General features: G+C 39.6%; 1 pseudogene; it reads left to right on the forward strand.

Annotated features, from left to right (window-relative positions):
• Positions 1–9,145: 9,145 nt before the first annotated feature.
• LOC148063239 (uncharacterized) lies at positions 9,146–11,640 on the forward strand (annotated as a pseudogene).
• The last annotated feature ends 7,715 nt before the right edge of the window (positions 11,641–19,355 follow it).

Below are 19,355 nucleotides of genomic sequence, written 5' to 3' on the forward strand. Positions count from 1 at the left end.
TTTGTCTTCACTGGACTTGGTCCAACCTCCATTTATACTGCAAATATTTTCTTTTTTCTTTTGACCAATATGTTGTTTTGACCTTCCAATTGCTGGCATGTGTCGGCTTTGAGCATAAAATCAAATTATGCTAGCTGCTAATATAAATCTGTTTCACTCAACTGAGCTGGATCTTTCATCCACCAAATCAAATATATCCATCAAATGATTAAATAAAGCCAGCCAGTCAGTCTGAGCCTTTTGTCTATCACTATCTTCTCACCTTCACACACACATTTTGAGCTTGTAGAACACAACAAGATAACAACAGAAAAGGTCAGAAACCACATGGGGGGAAAAGCCACATGTTTTTTTTTATTGCTATCGTCCAGACATTTCCAACAAAGACTCAAATCCTCTGCTGGTTTATATTGACTAGCTGTGCTTTTGAGACCTGGGAAGAATTTATAGGAATCACACACAGAATATAGATTTTCTTTCTTCCTGTTATGAAGTTGTTTATCTGTGACAGTGGCACAACACATCAGGCAGATACATTGATAAATAAGATAGAATGTAGAATTTGCTGTGATTTATTTCCTCCATTATATTTTTGTATTTATAAAGAAATATATCTTTGGGGTTCATGAAGCTTCATGAAGCATTCTCATCATTGTCAAAGTCCACTAGATGGCACTCTGCTTTGCTTTATAATCATTGGCGTTAAGCATTAAGCATTTATTTCAATAAAACCCCATCAAGACAAGAGTGCTTTTTACTGAGCTTTAAAATGCTGACACTGTTTCATGAAGCTTCATCAATCCCCTAACTAAAATCTTTAATATTAGGAGTACACAATGTAAAAAGCGTGATCATATAACATCATATACAGATATACAATTAAAGAAAAAAATGTAAGTTTTCTTGATGTCTCTGTTACGGAAAATGACTCAAAATGGAATTTAACAGCTTATAATATATTTTGAATTACATACATTAATGGACAGAAATAGTTTACCGCTTACCAAAGAAATAATAATGTTAGCTTTTTTTATGCTTTTAATTTGTTAGTTCTTTTTGGTTTTATGTGGTGTACTTTCTTTTGACAGGCACGGGCACGCTCCCCCGACAGTGGATGATTAACTGGCGGGTGATTTTTCCCGGTGATTAGGAGCATCTCTACCTGGAAGAATCCGAATATTGTGTCTACTGTGTCTACTGACCAGGTTTGGCTTCTAACCCGTTCTATATGACATTACTTGAATACTAGCTCTATAATTCCTGTGGACTGTTCCTAATTTCCTTAAAAACATTTTTTTTTGTCATTTTGTTATTTGTTGCTGATCCTCAGGCATGCCTCGCCTCCATTGCCTGCCTTTTTATTTACAGTTTTATCCTGTATGGATACATTTTGGATTTATTATTAAATACTTTTTTTTTCTTTCCTCTGTTGATGCTTCATTGACTGTTTCTTTTGTCTACTGCTTTTGAAAGAAATGTTAAGCCAACAAAATAATTCTAAAGAAACTGCCGGATGCTTTCAAATAATGATTGGTTGATTAAGTCTCTTGCAAAAATACGTTTTTTTTTTTTCACATTATTTTTTGCATTCTGGATTAGTATTCTGGTAGAAAATACAGGCTTCATCTTATTCTCAAAGGTATTTGAAAACAAGAGGAGGCTATAAATATAGCCTACAACTATCATGTCATTTGGTGGGTTAAAGGCCAAACAATTTGCCTACAACTAAGCATTTTGCCATTTCTTTCAATGCCAATTTCTTTTTGACAGGGTAAATGATTCAATTCAAACCATTCAATTAAAAAAACATAAAGGCTTGGGGTGGATTTTAGGGTAATTTATAGTATCTTTACTTTACAGTAGACACAGGGGGAACTGTGGATCGATAGTCCAATAATAACACCTCAAAGCATCTTATCTAACAGTCATTCAGGAGTCAAAGAGAAAACTTATTTTGTCTTATATTAAGGTCTCAAATTTAAGAGATCCTGCTCTACAGCTTGTTTTTGTTTCATCAGTAAGCAGCACATTTTCCCAGAGTGTTTGTAATGGGTCCAGGTATACTTAAGCAAAGCAAAATTCTTCACCAGCCAACTGGTTTCTTTGCCTTTGTTTATTGACCCATGTTAGCTAACATGTGATATTGTGTTTTTTTTAACAGTTCACACTCATCAACTTTCCACCAGATATTCTGATCTTAAAGCTTAGTAAACATCCCTTTTTTTAAATGAATACAGATGGATATGGCTTTATAGATCTTCAAATAGCCTTTTATTCTTCACCACTCAAGAAAGAAGGGATAATAAGGCTTTTTCAGAAAGACCTCACTGTCGTCATTCAATGGTTTATTTACTCTGATGGATGAAACAAGATGTTCACTTTTGAGTGGAGGAGCAATATGCAGTATTTTCCATCATGTTCTGTCCTGTATTGGACTTGATTTAATATATTTTTGCAGGACATATTTAAAACATACTACCAGAAAAATGTTCAATAGCAGTAATCGTGACTAAGACAAAACAACACTTGTTTACACAATAGCAGTTTTGAAACTGTGACAAGGTTGAAAAGACTACTTCATTCAATCATGGTGTCCACAGCCCATGAGACCAGTACGTTGCTTCTATATGAACATGAAAGCACTACAATAAAATACATATCCACTCTTTCTGACCCAGAAACACAAAGGGGACTTTTCCTAATGTATTTCCTGGTTCCTAAGTGATCAGGTGTGACTAGAACGTTTGATTGTTTCAAATTATTACATCTTGCTGCGACAGTTGAAGACCAAACAGACCTGGGGCCGCATCAGCAATTGCCAGAACAAACCAACCACCTTGTCAGAAGCCTGCGCCCACACAAAAGTCAAACCGTTTATAGGAAGATAGAAACAATTTGTGACCCACAAGGATTAGGGTGGGATTCTGAGCTGCTAAAACCAAAGCCTTGCAGGGCAGGCCATTGCAGAGATAATTGTCAAAAGTACATACTGATAGGATTGCACCAGTCAGTGAATGCTGAGTTGTAGTCAGTGGAAGTAAAAATATTTTGAGTTCTTTTAGCAGAGCTACACACTGCTTCTGAGAATAGAGCTTCAATTGTAGCTTGATCTTGGGATCTGTGAAGCCTGAATTGTTTGAGGTTTTGTTGCATTATCCTGTATTATAGTAGATACATATATTACTGAGGTGTCTGTGTTTTCTTCTTTGTCTGCATGTCTTTGAGTCTATAGAAGCTTTACACGCTGTATAACAGGCCAGGGTTTTTACAGAAGCAAATAAAAACACCAAGTCAAGTTTAAATAACCCAGAAAGCTTTACTTGGTATGGAGACCATAAAGTACATCACGAAGTGCTGCACCAGAGTAACACCAACTAAAAGTTTCAGTTATAATAGGCTCATTAAAAAGTACTTGAAGTAATCTGTCTTGTTTTCATCACACTAATGTTCGGTGCTCTTTTTATGCAAGCGTGTCATAATAAACTGTTGTTTTGATGCAAAGCTACATGATGGGTTAGTGAGATTTAAATACGTGAGCGAAACCAAAACATAATCGGTCCCCTTTAAACTTTAAATGTGTAGCAGTAGAAAATGATTTTGACAATAAGACTTGACTTTATTGAGTTTAAAGTGCAATCCAATAAACCCATCATCATGAATGGAATTTAATCTTGATATACATTTTTATATTTATTGCTTATCCTTTGTGTTTACTTAATGGGCAGCATGTATACATACACATGCCTGTAGCCACTAGCTTGCTTGAGGGGTTTAATCACCTGTGCTTCTTTAGGGTCCAGCCTTGGTCATCATTACTTTTTATTGGGATTCAAATCAGCAGACATCTTCTTTTCTTTCTCAATCAGAATCATCTTTCATTCCTACACATTCTGAAGGAAATTTTGAATACATTACAATACAATACTAATACTAACAACTTTCTTTTAGACAGTGTATTCTCTAATTGTTTCAAATATGCTGTGGTCAAACCACCACTGGAGAAACCCAACTTGTACCCACTTCTTAACCCTTGTGTTCTCGCTGGGTCAAGGTGACCCGAGCATCGAGAAATATATGTGCAGCGGTGGATGTTGTTCAACTTGAGCCAGAGACAACACAAGGGATACCACAAATGCATTTGTTTTCGGGGCCTTTGGATCACCTTGACCCAGAGATAACATAAGGGTTTATAATTTCTAAGCTATTGCAATTGTTAAAATATATATGATTTCCTAAACCTGGAGACCAGAGTCAGCTGTCTATGAATTTGGTGCCATGTTTGTCCAGTTCATGTCTGTGTCTAAACAAAGTTTAATAGTAAAATGTAAATGCTGTTAATCACATTTTTTTATGAAAGTGTTTTAGTCAATCAATCTGGGTGTAATCTTGTTTTTCTTAGCATGAAAAGATAAAGAGCACATTATCAGCTGCTGTTCAACACTTTCCTCTTATCGTTTAACATAGAGGTCCCCCAACCCCCGGTCTGGGGACTGGTACCATGAGGCAACTGTTGCCGGGCTGCACAAAAATAATTTCTATAATTTATTATTACTATCTTTAAGATGTTCTATTTTAAAAACAGATGCTTTTGTCTCTGTAGTAAAATTATTAGGCTATATGACATTATTAAATCAAAAAAAGGTTGGGGACCCCTGCTTTAACGCAAACTTATTAATTATTAATTACTATGGCAACTACAAATGACTGGTAGTGATGGGTTGGTTAGCTTAATGTAGCCTCATCAGTTCATCAGTACAACACAGCACACTGGCTGTATACATAATGACTTCTCATGTATGGAAGTGATGAAAGACAAGGCATTATGAAAGAAGTGTTAATAAATGATCAACAATGAACTTCAGATTTGCCCTAATAGCCTTGATGCAGCAAGAGCATTCACCTTCATTTGTATTCGTCCAGAGATTTGCCTGAACACAACCACTGGTTATTTCACACTACATCAATTTGGCATGTAAGGACCCACAACCTCGGCTGCTTTGGGGAAAAAAAAGAAGGTGAAACAGAAAATGGAGGTGAGATGATGAAAGCGAAAGGAGGAAAAAGGTGGTAGGTGACCAGGGGAAAATGTGAATATTGAATGCTTAATGTAATTTTCTTTCATCTGTTCTTTGGCAGCTTCACTTTCAAAAGGGTATCGGTGACAAGGGAATCACATGGGGCCGGTTGAGAGATTACTATGGACTCTGGAAGAACATCCCAACCCGCCAACCTGCCCAACCTGTATTTGAAAAAAAAAGACTGGTATTGTAGAGCAATTATGTTCACATGCATAAACCTTAAAGATTGTTGGGCAACTCTAGACAATCCTCTGCTGGTGTTCCTCTTTCCTCCGTACTGTAGAGCAGGGTGCCCTCAGGGACTTGTGAGAGTAGCTCACAGGCTTTTTCTAAAAAACCTTTTAAAATGTTTGACTTTATTCTTAAACTATGAAATCAGAGTCTATGATATAAATCATTTAGCATTCATGATATATTTTAAAGCATGCTTTGCTTCTTCCACTAACTGTGGCGATATTTCCTTTTACGTCCATCTTCATCTGGCTCCCTGATGACAGGACGGAGGTTTTTGAGCCAGTGGTGCAGAGCAGGTCAATCAATAAAAAGCTCTCAACCCTGGACAACCCAGTTAAACAACCTCAGCAGACAGTTGAGACACAACTTTCTCTTTCAGCTCTAATGTAGAATGTCTCCATTTCTACCTGTTTACCTTTGTATTCTTCATTTTTACATTCCTATTTTGTTTCTTTCTTGTTTTTCTATCGCTCTTCAAACTCCTTTTGTATCATTGAACACTGGATGAACTCTGCTATTGATACAATTGAAATATCAGACAGGAAACCTCATAAAGCAGTTTTATCATTTTCAGAAATAGTGTTCTTGGGGTTTTGTGAAAATAGTAACTCAAAGCCTATGATTATAAAACAAGAGTACCTTTAATTGGCCCCGGAAATTAGGACAACGCTTCACGATGCTTCATCAGCTCGGTAAATGGGTTCTGATGCCATCAACAGGATATCTTATTCAGGGATATCACAAACAATACTGCTGCTAGGATAAAACAAAACCCCTCAGAATATATCAGTATGCATCAATCTATTTTTTCTTCTTCTGAATCAGACACAGGGAGGACTACTTTTTTACCAGACCTTTCAATGTCACGATTCTTATTCCAGACTGGAATTCAACGGATGAAAGCCGCATAATAAAAGTGTGAGCAGTCATTAAATGACTGACTACTCTGATCTGCTCATATCTGTTATAAATATTTGAAAATGCTCCTCCGGTGGAATGGACTTAAGTGACTCTTAGAGAAGGAATGTCTTATTTTCTTTTGGTTTAAACATAACACCTGAAAAAGTACAGCTGAATCTTTACAACACAATTCTTTCGATGAAATTATGAGTTGAATTGAGATTAAAAAGAACGAACAAATCAGTAGGATAAGTAGGTGTGAAAATGAACAGTCAATAGTTTTTGGCTGTTAGAAAAACACACAGAAAAAAACACAAGGTCTTTCTTAGAAAAATATTGAACAGAACTCAAGAAAATGACAAAAGTGAAAACAAGTTCTCTCCATAAGTAAAGTGTGGTTCTTCCTTATATATAAAAATACTTTTTGCTCAGTTCAAAGGTTTTTAACAGAACATGTTTATGAAGCTATTGATCCTAAGATGAATGTCCTTTCAGAGACAAAAGGCCAGACATTCATATTTCACTGGCATTTAGGTTTTGAGCAAGAGCAGGTGTAAGATGTCTCCAGCATGAACAGTGAAAAGACAACAACTCCATCCATCACAGTATTTAATTAGAATTCACTTTATCTTTTCAAAAAACCTATAATAAAATAACAAATTGGAGCTTTACCCTAACAATTGACTCTAATTATGACCACATGGTTGGTGTTAACTTAAGTAAAGTTGTACATAAAACTTTAAATAAAAACATTTTGGGGGATAATTTCATCCAGATGGTATATATGTTTCAATCCAATTAAATCATCTAGATGCGTTTGTAATAATTAAAAACACAGACTTTTGCAGATTCAAATATCTGCCCCTTGGGATCCAGGCAAATTAGATCGGCACAGGAAATGATCAGAATCAGAAAACTGGAACCAACCACCAAAAAATTACGTCAGCCGGATCCTATTTATGAAAACAAACCTTTGCATTTTCAGACTTACGTATATATTATTCTGGAGGATTCCGAAAAGGTGCTTCGTAGGTGTGTGGCTGCATGAACACAAATATTGCTGTTTAGATGTTCTACAAGCAAAGTATACAAACTTCAACAGACTCTAATGACTTCAACCGGCTGTCACTGACCTCCTTTTTATATAATCCCGATAATGAAGTATTTACTAATGCAAATGATGTCAAAAGAATATATGATTTGTAGAGGACCATTCAAACCCTCAAAAGAGAAGGCAACACAAAATACATAATGGAAAATACAGTCACCATTTATGGACAGTGGCAGCTTAGATCTCCAGCAGAAACAAAGCAAGCTGGTTATTTATCCTTTCACTGGATATCATTAGGATTTTACAAGCCAATATTCTAATAAGACTTATGGCAAATAAAAGCTGCTGATCATCCCCATCCTCCCCACTGTAAAACTTTCATTAGAAAGACATAGATAAGAATAGTAATGCATTTTCATCTATATAATAATCATTTTATCTCATCAGCTTCTTCATGTTGTTCTCATTGACAGGTGTAGGAGATGTTTTGTCAACCTCCACTAGAATCTCTGCTTTGATAATCACCCTAAAGTTTAGCGAAACCTTCTCTGATCAGAATATATATAATATAATAATATAAAAAAACAAAGCAATTCTGTGGTCACTTTTCATATATTCGTTGAGTGTGTAGAACCCAATAGACCCAACCGTTTTAACCGTTGGAGGGTCCGCTGGCAAGCTGCTGCCGCGCCTCCCCTGGTCTTCGTTATTTTCGCTATTTTGACGTTTCATATTGATTTATCAAGCTTAGTCTTTTATGAATCTTGGTCCTCGAACCCATCTGCTTGATTCGGTCCGCTCGATCTTCCACTCTGCGACACTGAAACAGCAGTTTTAGTCTCTGCCTGCCTGCCTGCTGCTACTGCCTGACTCGCTAGCCAGAAGCTAACTCCGCCGACACAGGGCTCCTCTCCGCACTCTGTGGCTGGATAGCCCGCGCCGGTGTGCCCCACGAAGCACGCCAGTTCGGACCGGTCCGCCGCCACCTTGCCAGCTCTCCCGGACGTTTACCTGCGCCCGCGGATTGCTGTCAACGCGGAGGACGCCGCCTCCCTGCTACACCGCTACAAGCTACCGCTACCGCTACAAGCTACAACCAGCACGCTCCACTCCTCTGCCTCCGCTGTGCTGGTTCTGTGGCTTCACCATCACCACCTGGATCATCATCTAGCGCTGGATTACGTCGCCGCCGACTTCTCATCATGTGGAGTTTCAACCTGTTCCTCTGGCTCGCGCTGCTCGGCTCTCACGAGCGCATCTCTGCCGCTCCGTTTCTCGGCAACGGAGATGTTACGTCTCCGGATCTTCTCAAGGACCCCCCCACCTGAGCTTGCATCCCACCACTACATCCTGAAACGACCAAGATACATCCACCGAGGCTCTGGACGGAACTTTCAGGTCACTCACAACAGCAACACAAACATCCGCTCTTTCTGGTACACTGGGCCCCGCCCCCCTCCTCGTACAGCCCGCCCTGTCAGTCCTGTCAATCACAGTGTGCTGTCCCCTGTGCTCAAAGCAACCTGTTACACTCCACTCACCTGTCTGAAACTCTGTCTACTCAACACCAGATCCCTCAGTAATAAGGCCCTGCTGATAGCTGACTTTATTGTTGACCAGAGCCTAGACATTCTCTGCCTCACCGAGACCTGGCAGCAACCAAACGACTTCTCCCATCTTAATGAGGCTGTCCCATCAGGTTTCTCTTTTATTAGTAAACCCCGTGCCACTGGGAGGGGGGGTGGCCTCGCTCTCCTCCACCGTGAAAACATCAAAGTCACTGCTGTCACAGTCCCCCATCACTCCTCCTTTGATTGTCTAGCTGTAAAACTCACAGACCCCAAACCCACTATCATTGTCACCATATACAGACCACCAAAACCCTCTGCCGTTTTCCTCAATGAATTTTCATCACTATTAACATCTGTATGTGCAATGTCCCCCACTGTTATTCTCCTTGGTGACTTCAACATCCATATTGACAACCCATCCTGTACGCTTGCTAACGACTTCACATCACTCCTGGACTGTCTTGGCATCACACAACATGTCAACCTCCCAACCCATAACAAAGGTCACATACTGGACTTAATCTGCTGCACTGACATCACTCCCACTAACCTTGATGTCATTGATTTCCCCATTTCCGACCACAAAGCCGTACTTTTTGACATTTACACCCAACTACACAAAGCCAAGGAACAACGGACCATCTCCTTCAGGAACATCAAACATATCAACACCACAGATCTCTCCTCCCTGATCAGCTCCTACCCCAGCCCCCCCTCAGCATCCTCCCTGACTGACCTGGTGACTCACTACAACAACTGCCTCTCCTCCTCCCTCACCACCCTGGCCCCCCTGAAAACCCGCTCAGTCTCATTCACCCACACTGCTCCCTGGTTCACCCCTGAGCTCCGCCAGCTCAAAGCCACTGGCCGTCGACTGGAGCGACTCTACAAAAAGACTGGACTCACTGTACACCGCCAGATGTACTCGGACCACCTCCATCACTACAAGAACGCCCTCACCACTGCCAAATCCTCATACTACTCCAACCTCATCAACACCGGTACAGGTAACAGCAGAGACCTTTTCTCAACAATCAGCCACTTACTTCAGCCTCCTAAAACCCTCCCTCCTGAAATTTCCGCCAATCAGTGCACTGCCTTCCTGGACTTCTTCAGCTCCAAGATCAACACCATTCACCAACTACTGGCCACATCTCGCACTCTGACGACCCACCCTGGATGATCACTGACCAACCTCCCATCAGCTCCCTCTCTGACTTCACCCCAGTAACAGAACTGACCGTCTCAGAACTCATCCGCAAGGCCAAAACCACTACCTGTCAGCTCGACCCTCTTCCCACCTCCCTTGTCAAAGCATGTCTTCCATTCATTTCCCCCATGATCACCAACATAATTAACTCCTCCCTCACTACAGGTACCGTACCCCCCTCCCTAAAACTGGCTGCCATCACACCAATCCTGAAAAAACCCAGTGCTGATCCTGCTGACCTCAACCACTACCGGCCCATCTCCAACCTCCCCTTCATTTCCAAAACCCTTGAAAGGGTGGTTGCCGCACAATTACAGTCCCACCTTGACACAAACAATCTCCACGAACCCTTCCAATCCGGCTTCCGTCCTAAACACAGCACTGAAACAGCCCTAGTCAAAATCACCAACGACCTCCTCCGTGCAGCTGACTCCGGATTGCTCACCATTCTCATCCTCCTCGACCTCAGCGCAGCATTCGACACCATCTCCCACCGTCTGCTCTTGGACCGCCTGGCTGGCATTGGGATCACCGGTGCTGCACTCTCCTGGTTCACTTCCTACCTCACCGACCGTCAACAATTTGTCCAACTAAGCCACCACAAGTCTGGGCGTTCGGGTGTTTCACTGGGTGTCCCCCAGGGGTCAGTCTTGGGTCCACTCCTGTTCACCATCTACCTCCTCCCCCTGGGCAAACTCCTCCGTCACCATGGGGTCCATTTCCACTGTTACGCTGACGACACACAGGTCTACATCTCCACCAAACCCACCGTGGCCATCCCTCCCACCTCCCTCATCACCTGCCTAGAAGACATCCGGAGCTGGATGAGCAGGAACTTTTTAAAACTCAACGGCAACAAGACCGAGGCCCTGCTCATCAGCTCCAAATCCACCCTCGCCAAATCACAACACACCCCAGCCACACCCATCATCATCGACGGATTCCCTGTACCCTTCTCCCACCAAGTCAAGAGCCTCGGCGTCATACTGGACAACACCCTCTCATTTGCACCCCATATTCAAAACATCACCCGGACCGCATTCTTCCACCTCCGCAACATCTCCAGACTCCGCCCATCACTGACCCAATCTAGCACTGAAATCCTGGTCCACTCATTTGTCACATCACGCATCGACTACTGCAACGCCCTTCTCACCGGACTCCCCACCAAACTCATCAACAGACTGCAGATCATTCAGAACTCAGCCGCCCGGATCATCACCCGCACCAAATCATCTGACCACATCACCCCTGTTCTCATCCAACTCCACTGGCTCCCGGTTCAATACCGCATACACTACAAAAATCTTCTCCTCACCTACAAAGCTCTCCACAACCTAGCCCCCACTTACCTCCGCGACCTTCTCCATGACTACACTCCCTCCCGTTCCCTCCGCTCCTCCTCTGCTGGACTGTTAATCACCCCCACGTCACGCCTCAGCACGATGGGTGCCCGAGCCTTCAGCTGCTCGGCACCAAAACTCTGGAACTCCCTCCCACCACACATAAGACAGTCAGACTCCATCACAACATTCACATCTCGACTTAAAACCCACCTGTTCAAACTGGCACATTCCCTATGAACCAGACACTCTGCACTGCACTTTTATCTCGATCTTTGTTTGTTCTGTTTTTATTGATGCTATGATCTGTCACTCCTGTTTTGTAAGGTGACCTTGGGTGACCTGAAAGGCGCCGCCATACAAATAAAATGTATTATTATTATTATTATTAGATGTTTTTTTTCTATTATTAAAGAGAGCTCAGTTTCTCTTTAAATTCAATGAGCATAATTTTCACATTGGACGTCATGCATTTGTTATCAACATATATTCATATTATAATCATTTAGTTATAAATCATTTCAATGGAGTATAAAATTGCAACATGAGGGACAAATAATATATTGAACACTAAAGGAACTCAAATCTCTTTCCTGTCTAATGGAAGAGGACATTTTAGAATTAAAACAGTCAATTTATTAATAACAAAGTATGATTACCAAAGTAGGCCTTACAAGACCTTAAATACAATAGTTAAACAAAGAAATGCAAATTATTCAAATTGTTCAGATTGTTCAAAAATACCACAGTTCCAGCGCTTGGTCCAGTCTCTGTCAGTCATCCTGGCTCACCCAGGTCCTCCCAGAGAGTGGCACTTAATCTTTAGATCGTCTCGTCTTTTAAAGCCAAGACACTCAAGACACTCCCATCATAAGTTAAGTTCCCCAAATCTGACTCCATAATGAACAACAGATGTTGTTTGATCTGATCACTAATCTAAACAAAGAATCTCCTGACCTCCTTCACACCTGTTATCTCCAACCAGGTTCGAGGGCCCTAAATTCCGTGTCTTGATACTTCAAAAGTCGGGAACATCCTTGTCTAAACAATCACAACATTTGTTACCGTGGCTTTATCCTTCCTCCCCCAATACATACAATATGTTATCTTCACAGTCACCTTTAAGCCATGTCACCAAGGGCCATAAAAGTTAAGACACAGTTGGCCAGAGCCCCTGAGCCCTGAAACTTCATAACCCCTGCTGTGAGGAAGAGAGCGGTCGTAAAACACAACACAGGATGTTCAAGATCTGAATGAGAGATGACATTATCAATGTTTAACAGTTGATTACACAAAGGACATACATTCAACTCATCAATGGATACACCTATAGGAAAGTAATTTAGAATATGTCTTCAATCCCTCCTTTGACCTCTGAAACCAGAGGTCAACCTTTAAAATGTTGAAGTTCAAAACAAACCTTTTGTCTCAAAATCTGGTATATGGTAAATGATCAATCAGTTTGCAGTTATTTTCATAACTTCTACACACCATTTTCTCACCACAAACCCTTAAACAAACTCTGTAATCGAAAAAGGAGCTGAAGCCCAAACTTACTTTCCTATCGTATGTAATCCATGAAATAAACCCAAAATATCAATTTTCTAAACAAAAAAAATAAAAACAATCATTTCACATTTCATTCATTTCCCCTTGTAATCCTTTATTTTACATTTCAATGTTATTAGCCTTTCATTTATATTTTTTAAATGTATCTTATTTTTAAACTGACCAGTTTCTACAAAACTATGTCACAAAGCCCCTTTCATTATTTCGCTTACATAAATGAAACCAACTATATTTAACATTAGTTCTCAATTCTTAACCAAAATAATGCTTCTAATGTTTTTAAATGTAAAATGTCAACTAATTTTTAAAATGCCAGACTTTCTAAGTTATGTATTAGTAGTTTTTCTAATGGGAAACATTGCGAATTATTCTAATAACTCATTCTGGAGTTTTTAATCATAGGGTCTATGTATTTCTACATGTATTTCCCCAAACCTCAACACAATTTCATAAACGGCCTTATAAGTGAGAATTATAATATGCAAAAATTTTACAAATCCCCTGCTTTGTAGATTATACAATTAGATTTTTTCTCATTTCTTTTTTCCCAAATTATTATTATTTTTTTTAAATACTGTGGCTTCTAACTAAATTCATGCTCACAGATTACTCCCAAAAACATCATCTCATACAATCTTTCAATTTTTACGGACACCCTATGTGTCTGTTTCTCACTTTTTGGAAGCATTCAAAAACTATTTAACCTGTGAATTTGATATGAATCATACACCCTTCTTTCACTGAACAATACCAATTGCTACAGTGAAATCTCAATAACATTATCTATCTATTTGTTCAAAACCAACCAAGATTTTATCACTTCCAGTGTGAATCTTAAAACAAGAAAACCTCAATAGTTAATTCCCAAGTTTGTGTCAGAAAGGCAGCATTACAAGGGATATCATTTAAAGAGTTTTCAAGCGAGCTACCAATGTTGTTTGTGGGCTTCCAAACTTTTTAGTTCATCAAGTGAATTGAGATGATTTCATGAGCAAAACAAACTCAATGAGGGACATGATCGCTTGGTGGAGGCGCAGGATTCCATTCAGCACCTCTTTGATAGAAAGAAATGGAAATTCCCTGAGCGCCCCAGTCCATGTGGGCTCAAGACTCAGGACAATGCACTCATGTAGGCATTGTAGGGTGTTTCCGCTGGTTGTTGTGGAAAGCCATATTTCAAAATGGTTTAAGGAAATAGGCAAAAGCAGGAAAATTGCCATCAAGCGGTAGTGATGTGGTGGAAAAGGTCATCGCTGGCAGCGAGACTTCTTCAGGTGCAGGGGTGGATCACTGCTGGTGAAAAGCAGTGAGACTTCAAAGAGTGAGGATGCAGGGACCACAGGAAGTAGGGGCCACAGATTGTAGGGCCGCAGTTGGTGGTAACCTTCTACCACTTGTTGGGGACAGCACGCATCTTCTGTCCACCTGGAACTCCAATCCGGTCCGGACTTGGATGTAGCCGGTTCAGCCTCCCGTGTAGAACCCTCACGTGTCTGGTCTGGTCTCACGTTACACCCTCCTTCAGCTCGTCCTGTCTCTAGCGTGGCACCTTCGACCTCTCCGCTAGACTCGCCGTTCATCTGGACTAGGTCTCCTTTCTCAGACCCTCAAAGCCATATCGGCGGTGAGCTCTTAGTCATGGTCCCACCCAGCACAGTCTCCAAACTCAACCAGGCATCGTCTCGCGGCAGCTATCACCACCTTCCTAAATTTCGAAAAATCTTTTCTTGTTATGAATTCCTGGTCTTACCTTAGTCATGGAGGTCCCACACTTAAACCTATCAGTGCTGCAAATCATTTCTCTATAAAATTGAAGGTTATTTCGCAAGCGCACAATGTTCATCACAAAGGACAAGACAGTTACACATTATTACAATATCATGAGACACAACACACTCAACAAGGTCCTGGTGTCTCTAGACCACCAAACTACTGACAGGTGTGTTGCTTCTGCTCCTGGAGAATTTAAGTCATCATTAGAAACAAACACTGTTACTAAACATCATTGATATGTGAAATGGAGCCTTCAGGTTCCAACCTGATCCTGCAAAATAAACGTTTGGTGAAGGGTCTCTCTCACTCTCACACACACAGAATTGAGGAAAGAAGAGATTTATGAGGACTCTTCTAGACCTCACTTGAGGTGCAGCATTCCTAGAACCTTTTAGGATAAATCTCAAAACAATGATCAATTGAATCATGCACATGCACATATCACATGCCGGTATATGTTAGTGTTCATTGCTTCTTTCTCTCAGTGCACACATACACATGATCTCATCTTCTTGCATCCTGGCACTCACATAGACACACAGACAAATAGACACATGGACACATAGACACACAGACACACAAACACACAAACACATAGACACAAAATCTGTTGCACTGCAGATGCACAGTATTCGGTCTACGTCATGTCATGTCTGTAAGTCAGTCAAATGCATAAGTTCAGTATCATCTGATCAAACTGATGATTCAAATATAAAGCGGTTATTTCTTTTAAATGTTCTTTCTTCAATTCATTTATCCAGTTGTTCGACTCATAACGTTTTTTTTTTTTTTTTTTTTTTTTTCCGTTTTTTATTTTTATTAAACTTTACTCAAATCAAATTCATAATAAGTGATTTCCAGTTTAAGTTTAGAATTTAACCATTTTAAAGTAATCCTCAAATCAACAATTATCAAAAGCTCCCAAAAATATTCTAACCTCTTATAGTTATTTAAAGTATTTATATTTTTCTTTATGACACCAAACTGTTCCCTAAAGAATCTGAAAATCAATCATTTTAATTGTATTATCAATTATCACTTCTATAAAATCCTTCATAGGACATGATCTCACTGCCATCAGCGCTAATGACAATGTATCAAGCCTCGTCATTACTTTTCAAATCTAAGTTAAAAATTATTTTTTACTTACAGACCTCAACAGACTGAATTAAGAATCAACTTCTTCATTAACTTCTTTATCTCTTCGATTATTCATTCACTTCTGGTTGGTAAAGTCTCAACATTCCTAAACACAAATTAACAAGTTTTCTCTTTCATCTTCAAAGTAGATCTGAGATTGTTCTGTTGTCAAGCCTGTCACTCCAAACCAGTCAGCATATCAAATCATTTACATTCAGAATATAATGTAGCAATACTTATCCTAAAAATTATCCCAATTCAATGATACTACATTTTCAACCATATATCTTCTTCCTCTCCTTTTATCCCTGTTTTCTTTCCAAAAGTAGCAGATAAAAGGATAGTTTACTTCCCGTTTTTTAAACTATTTCATTTCACTTAAATTTCCTAACTCCCTACATTACACCGTCTCACAGTTATGACTGTTCAGAATCTCTTCTACTAGAGAATTATACTTCCCAATCAAAAATAAAAAATCTCAAAATCTTCTCTACAGAGAATTCCCCTTTTCTATTTTAAATCAGAGCTTTCAATGCTTTCAATTAACGGACAAGAAAATGTCAAGAAAACAATATCATGCAAGAAAAGGAGGATTTTCTTCAGCTACAAACATCCTCATGGGATCAGTCAATGTATTGGTTTTGGCCTGTTTCGCAAAACATGACCCATGAGTGGCTTTGTCGTGTCATCAGACAGGGTTCTGACAAACTTTCTCTTCCACCTCGGCTCACCAGCATCACCTGCATGGTCCCATCAGTGAGAAATCTTCTCACGGGACTTAGGTCAAGTAATCGTGACTGTGCCTGTCTTAGGTTGTCCCATGGTTTGAGTCAGGATCTTACCCGTCATAAGCGAACCAGCCTTCCATACTCTCCTGAATCAGGCTGCTTCATAGGGCGAGAGTGATAACAGTAGAGGGGAGAGAAGCCACTTTGCCTTTTTCTTAAACCAAACATTTGTTGTGCTGACTGTCCGATCCCAGAAAATTGTTTGTCAAAGTAATGGTCATTTTCTGATGTTTCACTGTGACCCATAGTACTTTGATTGTTTGACAGAAAATTTCATCTCCATAAAAGAAAGCTTTTTTGAAAAAGTGTAATTAGATAGACACTATGTCTCAAATTTGTTAAAAGTCACAGAGTGGAAGGAGTGTGTTAGTAGGGCAGGAACAGATCTCAGAGTCTAACCACAAGTAGTGAACAATCCCACAGATAGAGCTCCTCCCTCTAGAGGTTCAGTCTAATTTCATATCATGGACAAGAAAACACCCAGTGGAGCAGAACTTGCTTTGCATTATAAAATGATCTTGAAAACCTAAAAAATATACCTAATTTAAACAATCCTAGATGTTAAAACAGCTGACACAGTCTCAGAGTAAACAAGCCACAAAGAACAATCTCAGTCAGAGTCGAAACTTTACAACAAGGACTAACTTTAGCTCACAATTTAAACAAGTAACCATTACTCTTATCAGCCAAGACAAATACTTCCATAGTCCAACCAAATAGAGTCAAGCAACATAAATTCACAGAACAACCATAAAACCAACTAGATTTAACCTCATGATACAATGTGGGTTGTGTTTTTAAGCTTTTAAACTAAGATTTACAAAAAGTAAAATTCACAGTATGGAGGGATGCCTGTTGCTACACAGTGTCCTTTTGACCTTACCATCCCCCCTGTTAAGACATGTGTTACTCCATGACAGAACTCTGTCCAACAATGAGCCTGTTCAATAATGGAACTGGTTTTACTTTAATATGTTCAAATTCATTTTTATCTTTAATAGTTAGTTTCTTGTCTTTTCACTGATGTTGAGGAACAAAGGAAATATTAAGTATTTCCTTTTATATGTTTTATTTTAATTTATTTAAAAGCTTTTATCTTTTTACCTATTGTTACTTTTTATTGGTATAGGATTTTTTAGCGCTATCATCTTAATTATTTTCTTTCGAGTAATTTATTGTATTCAGTTCTTATCAATTTGGTATTTTTAATAGGAATTTTTATTTTCAATAACAATATTTTAAGGCCTAGTTTTCCAAACCATTCATAATAAGTGTATTTTTGTGTTCATATTACCGAGTCAGAAGTCTCTTGGGTCGTCAATAGTTCCATGTCAAGTCACTGGCTTTAGAAAGTTGTCTGCTTTCCTCCCGTCGATCAGATGGTCGAGTGACGTGGATGTTTGCCGTGATCCTGCATGTAGTTCCAGGTTTCTCCTGTGTTTCTGTATTTCGGGGGTTGTGGGGAATTTCCCCCTCATTTCTCCTCTCAGAGACACTCTCCTTCCAACATTTCTCTGCACATCCTTTCAACACAACATATCTGTGATTATTTGCTAGAAATAATCCCGTACTCTGCCATTCTTTCACATTCTTTTTACCCTCTTTTTCAACTTCCTTTGCATCCTTGGCTGTTGGGACAGAACTTCTCATTTGCTCGAATATTTTTTCAAGTTGCATCCCAACAGATTCACCACACCGTGGAACCATTCCCCAGTCAAACCATTCTTTCTCCCGGTCAATTTCCACACTCATTTTTTTACAAGAAATGAAAACGTCCACAGACGTTTCTCAGCACAGCGGCTGTAAATTAGGAAAGTAAAAGAAGAAAAAATGCAACGTTCAAAGACGCTGTAAGTTTGATATCAAAGGAAATATAAAAGGAGAACGTAACATTCACAGAAGCTACGTTTTTTCAAGAGAATATGGAAAGAAAAGAAAAACGTAACATTAAAGATGTTATACGTTTTAGTTCAAGAGAATTTGTTTTATCAACGCCCTTTCTGCGTTTTAGTCCAGGGATTCACCTAAAAAAAGGACAAGATTGTAGGTTTTTTCCTCAGCTCAGCAGGCTGCACCCAAAATTCCACTTCAAACAACAGATTAATTTCAACTTCATAGAAAATTAACTTCTTAACAACACAAAATCAAGCTATTATCACAATACAAAGCAAAACAAAACTAACAAAAATGACGTCCTTAATTAAACCTAGTTCAAACACAGAGTCCCACTCTGGGTTCTTTTGGTTGTAAATTACCAGGGCCTCCAACCCTTTCGGTTCTTCTCGTTATTGATACAACTCAATACTCCGGCCTCATCCAGAGGAGAACGCAGGTTCCTAACCTTTTTTTTTTTTTTTATAAAGACTCAACCTAGTTTGAACTTGGAGTCTAACTCCTTGGGTTCTTAAGGGGCGGATCAGACCCCAAGGCCTCCAACCTTTTTCGGTTCTTCAAGTTATTGATACAACTCAATACTCCGGGCCCAGCCCGAGGAGAACGCAGGTTCCAAACCTTAAAGGCATTGATTCCCAATCAATATTAGGCGTCTTAAGCCTAAGCCTTTATTAAAATATTTGTTTCATTTCTATTTTGATTTTAATTTTATTATTTATCTATTTTTTATTTATTTTTTCTTCCAGATGTGTCTGCTTTTCTATGATCGTGAAAGTAGTCACAACCCTTATTGATTTAATCTTAA

The sequence above is a fragment of the Callionymus lyra genome, chromosome 16 (genome assembly GCF_982586985.1).
Source record: "Callionymus lyra chromosome 16, fCalLyr1.hap1.1, whole genome shotgun sequence".
In the NCBI taxonomy this organism is placed as follows: Eukaryota; Metazoa; Chordata; class Actinopteri; order Syngnathiformes; family Callionymidae; genus Callionymus; species Callionymus lyra.